Below are 10,647 nucleotides of genomic sequence, written 5' to 3' on the forward strand. Positions count from 1 at the left end.
CAGGTGCTTTCCCTACAGAGCCACATAGTCCCTGTTTGCATTTGGACTATTTGAATACAGTGTGGCAGCTCTTCTCTGACCATATGGGTTTGGGATCTAGATGCCTCTTGTCTTTGTTTCTTCTTCTACACTTGAAAACACTTTTGCTACAATTTTATTGAATAGCTTCCTAGGTTTTACTTTTGTCTCTGCCCCTTCTTTAATTTCACAGATTCTTGAGTTCCTTCTCTTGCTTGCATCCAGAGCTCCTTGATTTTTCAATCACACTTGTGGGTTTCGTCGTTTTTTGTTGTTTTGTTTTCCTTTACTGATGTTTGAATGTGGTTCTTCATCTCCCTTGGCCTCCACCTCTGATAGTCTTCCTTTTACTTGGGTCTTGATAATGCTTTCCACTGTGCCATTTGATTCATTAAGTTTTAAACTTCTAATTGGCAACATTTCTAATTTTTTTCCTCAAAAATGTTCCTCCTCAAGTTCCCTAATCCTCCCCCAAAGACAACAAACTCAGTTCTATCTCAGCAACAGTGTATTCTCTGGCATCAATTTCCATTATCATTATTATTTAATTATTTTATTTATTTACATTCCAAATGTTGCCCTCCCCCCCTTGTTCCTGGTTCCCCCTCCATGAGTTTTTCACCCCAGCCCCCTCTCTTTTGATTCTGAGAGGATGTCACCTACCCACTCACTGACCCACTCCCACCTTTCCCGGGGCATCAACTTTCTACAGGATTAAGCACATCCTTTTCCACTGAGGCCAGACAAGGCAGTCCTCTGGTACATGTGAATTGCATGCCATGGACCAGCCCATGCATGCTCATTGATTGGTGGCTTAGTCTCTGGGAGCTCCCAGGGGGTCTGGGTTAGTTGAGACTGTTGGTCTTCCTATGGGGTTGCTATCCTCTTTGGTTCCTTCAATCCTTCCCCTAATTCTTCCATAGGGATCCCCAACCTCAGTCCAATGGTTAGCTGTATCTGCATTTGTCTCTGTTAGCTGCTGGCAGAGCCTCTTAGAGGACAGCCAGCCATGCTAGGCTCCTATCTGCAAGCATAACAGTAATAGTGTTGGAGTTTAGTGCCTGCCCATGGGATGGATCGCAAGTTGGGCCCATCTCTGGATGGCCTTTCCTTCAGTATATGCTCCATTTTTGACTCTACATTTCCTTTAGACAGGAACAATTCTGGGACAAAAAAATTGAAGATAGATGGATGGCCCCATGCCTCAAATGGGGGCCCTGTCTATCTACTGGAGGTGGTTACTTCTGGTTCCATCTCCCCACTGTTGGACATTTCGGTTAAGGTCATCCCCACTGGGTCCTGTGAGTCTCTCACATCCCTGGTGTCTGGGACTTTCTAGACATTTCCCCTGGTCCCCTACCCCATACTGATGCACATTTTTATTCATTCTCATGGCCCACTGGACTTCTCTCTTGTCACCCTCCATACTTGATCCTGCCCTCCTTTTTTCCTCCTCCTCCCTCTCCCACCCAGCTCCTTCCCTCCCTCTGCCTCCCATGATTATTTTGTTTTGTCCTTCTAAGTGGGATTGAAGTATACACACTTGGGTCTTCCTTCTTGTTAAGCTTCATATGGTCTGTGAGTTGTATCATGGGTATTGTGAACTTTTTGGCTAATATCCACTTATCAATGAGTACATACCATGTATATCCTTTTGGGTCTGGGTTATCTCACTCAAAATGATATTTTCTAGCTCCATCCATTTGCCTGCAAATTTCATAATGTCCTCATTTTTAATAGCTGAGTAGTATTCCATTGTGTAAATGTACCACACTTTCTATATCCATTCTTCTATTGAGGGACATCTGGGTTGTTTCTAGCTTCTGGCTATTACAAATAAGGCTGCTATAAACATTGTGGAGTACGTGTTCTTGTAATATGGTGGAACATCTTTTGGGTGTGTGTATGTCCAGGAGTGGTATAGCTAGGTCTTCAGATAGAACTATTTCCAATTTTCTGAGGAACAGCCAGATTCATTTCCAGAGTGGTTATATGTTTGCAATCCCACCAGCAATGGAGAAGTATTCCTCTTTCTCCACATCCAAGCTGAGGCTGGTCCTTGGCAATAGGGTATTTTTAAATTCTTAAAGATAATGACTGCCATGCTGGCGAGGAGAGCAGTGGAAAAATAACTTGAGGGCAAGCTGATGGCATGTGCTGTGCTCAAGACAGCTTTCCAGATAGCTCTCTCTCATGCTTGAAAAACTTCTAAAACCTTTCTGGATACCTCATCTCTTGCAAACCAAAAGACCAGTCTTTTATTTACATATCAATTAAGTCATTTACTCCACGTTCCCTTTTGATTATCCCCCAAATAAGCATTTCATGACCCAAGCTCATTGATTCTTAGAGACAGCAAGCACATTTTTTTTTATCCAAAGGCTTATATATTTGGTAATGTTCAATAACAATATGCCCATACAAAGAGAATTGTTTCCCAATTAGCTAACCTAAATAAAAGTTGTTACCCAGGACTGCTCTCCAAACCTGCATGGCTCTTCATCCTCCTACATCTCTCTGTCTCTCTCTTGCCTTGCTTCTCCTCTTCCTTCTCCTCTTCCTCTCCTTACTCCTCCTACCTTAGCTTCTCCCACATATCACCCTTATTGTTAAAAAAAAAAAAAAACAAAAAAAAACTTTCTCTCAAAATACAATTAGAGCATAACTATACCAATTTGTATCAGTAAAGTACAAGATAGACCTAATACCCAGTTCATCATTTTGTTGACTAAACAGAACCTCTGTCATCTCTCCTAGCTAAAAGACTTAGTTCTGAACCTGGCTTATGTCCTGTCCTTAGAATGAATTTCATCTGAAAACCATCTTCTCAAAGTAAAGAGCCTGGGTTGGCTGTGAGAATATAAGTCTTCAACTCCATCAGAAGTCCAGAATGACTGAATTAACTGAAATTATAGGAAGCACAATGCATAGCTTCTAAAACTTAGCCAATTTATAGAGACCGCTGAACACCTGGACAGTCCCTAAACCTCAAAACGTTGGAGCTTTGTATTAGCCCAATGTGAATATTCTTATCTGATCCTACTTCCTCCTCTGAGCCCAGTGTCAAATTCTTAGCAGCACCAAGAGCTCTCCACATCTCCCCCTTTTTTATTTCATAAACAAGACTGTGTCTGTCTTATTCTGTGCCTTCCTTACCCATCCTGGAATATTATGCATTATCAAAAGCAATGCATTTCTGTCTTAGTTTAGTAAGGCTCTGTGCAGAATTTTACCTGTCTTTGATTGTCAATCTGTTAAATTAATGACTATCTGTGAATCCTTTTGTAATTTTAAGCCATGTATTTTGGCCACCAACATTTTGATGTTGTTAAAGGAAAGTTTTAACACAATGGGCAGGAATAAAGGTTTTCCCAGGACAAGAAGCGCCAACATGATCAAACTATATGTGCCATTCTTGAAGCTTGACCAAGATGGAAATACTGACCTTAAGTCATGAATAATTTCATCAGGAGTACCAGCAGCATTAAAACTCAGCGGAGCAGCATTCTTTAAATTCATAATCTTGCTATACAAAGTTATAATATCCAGAGAGGTGTTAGAATTATGCCAAATACCCTGCAAGTGTCTTTGAATTTTCTCCCAATTATAGTGACTGTCATTGTAAATTTTACAAGTGACACTCAAGATAGCGGCTTCTTAAATTTTAAGCTTCCTCTCCAATAATTTGAATAGTATTACAAAAAGAGCATCAATTTGTTGTTCCAAATGCCTATCTAAATCCTCTTGAATACTCAGAGCATTAGTAACATTTTTTTGCTAAATGATTAACAAAAGTAGCTCTTTTAACTTTGTGTGTCACAGCAGAAGCAGTGGTGCTAGCTATTAATGTAATCAAAGCTGCTATACCAGCAGTAATCAAGCCCACTACCCTCTTGCTTCTGCTTAAAGGCTGACTCTTCTATTATCTGCAAGCTTTTTTCAGAATAGCAAGGTTCTATCACACTCACAGGCAATAAAACAAAAGCTGGTTTATAACAGACATGCCAGATTTCAATACACTAACACAATTAGAAAGTGTATGATCAACACAACTTACATAAAATACTGTAGAAGAAACAAAACTAATTTTAACATGATCAATTAATAAAAGATTAGGAGCCCTAACACATACACTAAGATTTGTTCAAAACCCAGACCCTGTCATTGTTCTAAACCCAGCTCCTATCCCAATTTTATTCCACTGCAAATGTAACTTCATACAAGGCAGTTGTCAATTTTCAAATATGTCTCTTAAAACGTCCAGAATCAGCCCTCTAAATGCCCACTGTCTTCCTTCCATACCTGGTCACATGAAAGAAAAGAGAAGGGTCATTATAACAACTTCCCTATTTGATTAATTTTTCCACAGTCTCCATGTTCTCTGTCCCACAGGGTCTAAAAGCTTGAGGCAGGGCAGCTTGTCCAGTCTGGGGTATGGATAAGTAAAGGTGGGTGGGAACATATGCCCAGTATAGCTTCCCAGTCACCATTGTCAGGGCACTCAGCAAGTGCATGGTCAGTTTCATTCTTTGTCCTAGCATCAGCATGTCACACCAATTGCCCTGGCAACTACCATGCTCCTGCAGAATCCTGTGGAAAAAAACACAAACATGCCCTCTTCTCCATATTAATACCTGATTGGGACCATGCCATATGCCAGTAAAGTAGATCCATCCATTTTACCTATGCATAAGTATGCCAAGTTGTAGAGTGCAATAGACACTCAGCAGAGAGTTCCTTGGCATTCAGATTTAAACTTTTAAAATAAAAAGAGCATGATTTAAATAAATTTGTGGTACACGGGGATATAATTTCCCCTTTTTTATTTTATGAAGATATTATTTTAAAGTTCCATGAGCCCATTGCACAAGACCTTGTCTTTGAGGATTATAAAAATCCCAGTAATATTGGTAATATTAAATTGTCAACAGAAGCTGGGTGGTGGTGGCATGCGCCTTTAATCCCAGCACTTGGGAGGCAGAGGCAGGCGGATTTCTGAGTTCGAGGCCAGCCTGGTCTACAGAGTGAGTTCCAGGACAGCCAGGGCTATACAGAGAAACCCTGTCTTGAAAAACAAAACAACAAAAATGTCAACAGAATGTCTCAAATGCTTAACTGCAATAGTCAGTTCCATTATCTGTTTTTATCTGATTTGAAACACCCAGCATAGAGAAACAATGTAGTCAATGAGTAATTACATTTTTAGTTGCTTCTCCAGTTAAAGCAGTTGCAACAAGAAAGCCTGAGAAGGTGTCAGTAGTTCACTTGTACATATTTAATTTTCCAAAATCATAAATATGAATAACATCCATTTGTCATGATTGATTAGGTACAAGTTCTTGAGAATTAGCACCATTATGTGGTACAGGAAGAAATAGAGGACATGGAGGACAAGTCTTTACAATTTGATGTACATATTCTCTAGAAATACCAAATTGTTGTCTCAAGCTATTACTCTTTTGAGGCTATAAGGATGAAGATTGTTTGGCTAATTGTTCTGGTGTAAGGCCTATAATCTGCCTGGTATGCAAATCTTCTGTGGCATTGCCCTCAGTAAGGGGTATGAGCAATCTAGTATAAGCTCTTAAATGTCCTCTAAGGAACAGTATGTTCTGTTAAATTAAGTTGGATTTGCATAAATAATTGCAAAATTTGAGAATTAGCAGCCTCTAAAAAAAGGAACAGTTTCAAGCTTGCTGACAAGCGTGATATGGCTGTTCCCTGAGAGGTTCTACCAGCACCTGACCAATACAGATGCAGATACAGCCAACCTTTGGACTGAGCTTAGGTACCCCAATGAAAAAGCTAGGGAAGGACTGGAGGAGCTGAAGGGGATTGCAACCTCATAAGAAGAACAGTATCAACTAACTAGACCACCCAGAGCTCCCACGTACTAAACCACCAACCGAAGAGCATACATGGAGCCAGGACTCTAAATATATTTGTAGCAAAGGATGGCCTTATCTGACATTAATGGGAAGGGAGGGAGGGAGGCTTGATGCCCCAGCATAGAGGATGCTAGAGGGGTGAGGCTAGAGTGAGTGAATGGGTGGAGGCGTACACTTAGAGGTAAAGGGTAAGGAGAGAGGGGGAATGAGATGGGGAGTTAGTGGAGGGGTAACTGGGAAGGGGATATCATTTGAAGTGTAAGTGAATAAAATGATTTAAAAATAAATTGAAAGCTTGATTTTTCAACATTTCAAAAACAACAGCTACAGTATGTAATTCAATTATTTGTGAGGAAGTGGGGGGGAAACTCAGGAGAATAAACATGTGATCCAGTTACATATGCTGACTTCCCATTAGATGAGCTGTCTGTAAATACAATAAGTGCATTCTCTATGGGCTGCATGCACAAATATGCAGGAAATACAAAAGCATACATAGAGCCAAATTATAACAACTTATCTTTTGGATAATGATTATTAATCTGGCCTGAAAAGTTTGCACATGCAATAGGCCAATTGTCAGTATTCTGCAATAACCAATTTAATTGCTGTTTGCAATAAGAAATAAATATTTCATCAGGTTCTTTCCCAAAATACTTTTGTGATTCTATCCTGCAATACTGTATTAACATGGCAACAGCTTCATAATAGGGTGTTAAGACTTTCTTTGGAGATGAAGAAAGATGAATCCACATTAGTGGTACCTTCTGCCAAAGAACTTCTGTGGGTGCCTGATAAGGAGCAAGAATGCAAACACCCAACAATTGATAATAGTCTATATAATGTATCTGTTGTTGACTAGTGGCTTCCTTTACTTTCTGCAAAGCTATTCATTCCTCATCAGTTAATCAGGGGAATTAGGATTTGCATCCCCTTGAGAGCATCAAACAGAGGCTTTTGATTTTATTAGCTGATCTCCTTCAGACAGATCACCTAATAAAATATCCATATAATTAATAATATACACTGAAGTATATACAAAGTTCTAACTTCTTGTATTGAAGCAGTGACAAATTTTTTGACATAATGTAGGGTTATTACCTATTCCCTGATGCAAAATTTTCCAATGAAATGGCTTTATGAGTTCTTTAAAATTACAAGCAATCACACTAAATACAAACCTTTTACAATCAGCAGGATGCACAGGAATAGTATAAAAACAATCCTTTTAAATCTATAATGATTTTATACATTTTTTTTTGGGATGGCAGCTGGAGTAGGTAACCCAGGTTGTAAAGCTCCCATAGTTTCATTAACCTTTCATAAATCTTGCAATAATCTCTACTTGCCTGATGTTTTTCTTAATTACAAATATGGGTGAGTTCCAAGGGGAGGTAAAATCTTGAGCTTTTGATTGAATTATAAACTGCAATGTTCCATTAGCAGCATACATATATACATACATATCTATGTATGTATGGGAAGGGATATACATACATAGGGATATACATACATAGATATCTATGTATGTATATATGTGTGTGTGCCAATTGAGAAAATATATAGAGAGATAATTTTTTAAAAGTTTCTTTTGTGATATCAGACCATAACCATAATTTTGGAAAGCAAAACCAATTTTTAACAGTGTAAACAATCCAGTCTCTAAAATCAATACCAAGTATATTACTTTCATGTTACAAAGTTTGGCTGACAGTTTTTGTATATGAATGCATGGCAGTGCAGCTTTTAATACCTCATTAAAGAAACATTGTTTTAAAATTTGTCTTTTATAAGTCTGGTTTCTAGGACAGGAATTATATGAAATATTATCCCAATTTAAAGATATCTTTAGAGACCTCTTTCCCTGGGTTGGCTCATGCCATATGTTGTTGCCCAGAATAACTCCAACCTTGAGTTACCAGTTTTAAGCCAACCTTTTGTTACCAACGATACAAATTTTTAACCATACCTAATAACTTACAAGTCAATAATCTAAAACTAAGACATGCGGAACATATTTATACATTTAGGATCAGTCAGAAACAAACATGAAATGGCCACACACATTTACTAGACAGTATTTTCTTACTTTTTCTAGCTGTAATTTCAAAGGAGGATACCTTGTCACTTTCTGAACCCAATAATCACAGTCACAGAGATTTTTCTAGGAGAAACAACCATCAGCTTCCTTACCATAGAAGCAGAGAAGCCGAAAGTATGTCTTAACAAAACATAAACAAACACACATTTATGGCTTCTTGAGACTTGGTTGAGAGAGAAAAAATACACACACACACTCACACACACATATATGTAGACATACATACACATATTCCTTGATCTGTGGTATAATCATTATTGAGGTACTCTTTTCACCTTTATCTACAGACTCAGAAAAATATCAAGTTTAATTCCCCAAAATATTCCACCTATTTGAAATGATATAAGACAAGAAAAACCCTTCAAGAACATGTACATCTGGTCTCAAGAACTTATCATAAAAGTACAATATTTTTAATGTATTTTAAATTTCATTTTATTTTCTAAAATATATGATTGGAAGCTGCAGATTAATGGGACAGAACAGAGAGTTTCCAAAATGACCTTCCTAATCATGTCAGCTAATTGTCAAGGGCATACAGGTAAATCAATGTAGAGAGTAGTCTGTTCCACAAATACCTACATAGGAATTATGGAAAAAGCAGTCCATAACAAACCCCAATGGATAGAAGACACAAACAGCATACATAAAAGTGGCCCCAAGGTAGAATTCTCATGTGCCAAATTCTAGAAAACAATCTACATGGCATTGTGTTCTTATCAAGAGGATGATTCAGACCTAGAAGCACACACAGGAAAAAAGGTCTGCAAACACTGGGACTGTGCCACCATGGACCAAACTTTAGAGATGCAGGAGCAAAGACCCTTTTCTGCTACCCACTAGAGCTATAGTTCTCAACCTTCCTAATGCTGTGGCCCTTAAATACAGTTCTTCATGTTGTGGTGGCCCCAATCATAACATCATGTCATTGCTACTTCATACCTGTAATTTGACTACTGTTATGAATTGTAATGTAAATATCTGATATGCAGGATATTTGATATGTGACCTCTGTGAAAGAGTCTTTCAATTTCCACAAGGGGTCAAGCCCCACAGGTTTAGAACCACTAAACTCTAGAGGTAACTCTAGAGGTAGCATAGGCTTGCTGATACTTAAGCACCCATGAACTTCAGAATCAAGGTGAGAGCATAAAGTTCTAAATGAATCCTACAGCCTAAGGAAGAGACGGCTGAGGGACTACTAGGGATTCTGGGCAGGTTCCTTCATCCTAGCATAGAAGAGGCACTGAGGACTGAGTGCTTTCAAGGATTCAAAATAGTTAAATAGCTCAGAAGCTGTATGGTTTTGCATTCCAAAGAACCATCAAACTAATGAAAATTTGCTGGAAAAGCCCTTGGTTGCAACTAAAAGTATAGCCCAGTGACTGTTAGATTCCTAACATTCCACTTCTAGGGTTAAGTTTGGAAAAATAGGGTTCATTTACAGAAAGCTTATATACACTGCATTGTGGTTGGATGTCCTTTTTATAGCTAAGTTTCACCCTTCACCTCCATCCTGATCTTGGTTTTGGCTTTCCTCCTCATGTTTTCTTTTGGTTCTTCTGGTGGTGCTGAGAATCAAGCTCAGGGCCTTATGTGTACCTGGCAAGCACTCTACCGAACATTTCTTAAATAAAACTTACAGATACATTTTTTTAGTCAATATCAGAGAGCATTGAATTCTATAGGTGGAACAACATTCCTATCTGGAGATGACAGAAGAAGGCCTCCTGCTTCTACATAGCTTGGGTGTTCACTCACCTAACAAGGACAAATGGTTTAAGAGAACAAGCCAAGGACTCCAAGCCTCTGGAGATTGCCGTGCAATGAATTCTTTTTTCTATTATATGATTTTGGCATCTTTGTCAAAAGTCAAGTGTCCGTAGGTGTGTGGGTTTCTTTCTGGGTCTTTGATTCTATTCCATTGATCAACCTGTCTGTTTTTATGCCAATACAGTGCAGGTTTTTTTTTTTTTAATTATGATTGCTCTGTAGTATAGTTTATAATCAGGGATGGTGATACCTCCAGAAATGTTTTTATTGTACAGGATTGTTTTAGCCATCCTATGTTTTTTGTTTTTGTTTTTTTCATATCAAGTAGGAAATTGCTCTTTCAATGTCTGTAAAGAATTGAGTTGGAATTTTGATGGGGGATTGCATTGAATCTGTAGATTGCTTTTGGTAGGGTGGCCATGGGCATGAGCATGGGAGATCTCTCCATCTTCTGATATCTTCCTCAATTTCTTTTTTTCAGGTATTTATAGTTCTTTGACTTGATTAGTTAGAGTTACATCAAGATATTTTATATTATTTGTGGCTATTGTAAAGGATATTGTTTCCCTAATTTCTTTCTCAGCCCACTTATCATTTGTATGAAGGAGAGCTAGCAGCTGGGGATTGTGGAGCCTGCAGTGGTCATCTCCTATAGCCAGGTGGGACTTCCAGTGGAGAGAGGGGAACACCAAACCACTCACAAAAACTTTGACCCAAAATTTGTCCTGCCTACAAGATGTGTGTTGAGGTTTTGTCTCTTGCTCTCTGTTGTAATTCTAAGTGCAGGCCCCCAAGAGCTGGAGTATGCACATAACCCCTGTGACCCTACCTGTTGAAGTAATGATTTAAAATGGCCACTGGTCAAGT

This window comes from Arvicanthis niloticus, chromosome 4 (genome assembly GCF_011762505.2).
Source record: "Arvicanthis niloticus isolate mArvNil1 chromosome 4, mArvNil1.pat.X, whole genome shotgun sequence".
In the NCBI taxonomy this organism is placed as follows: Eukaryota; Metazoa; Chordata; class Mammalia; order Rodentia; family Muridae; genus Arvicanthis; species Arvicanthis niloticus.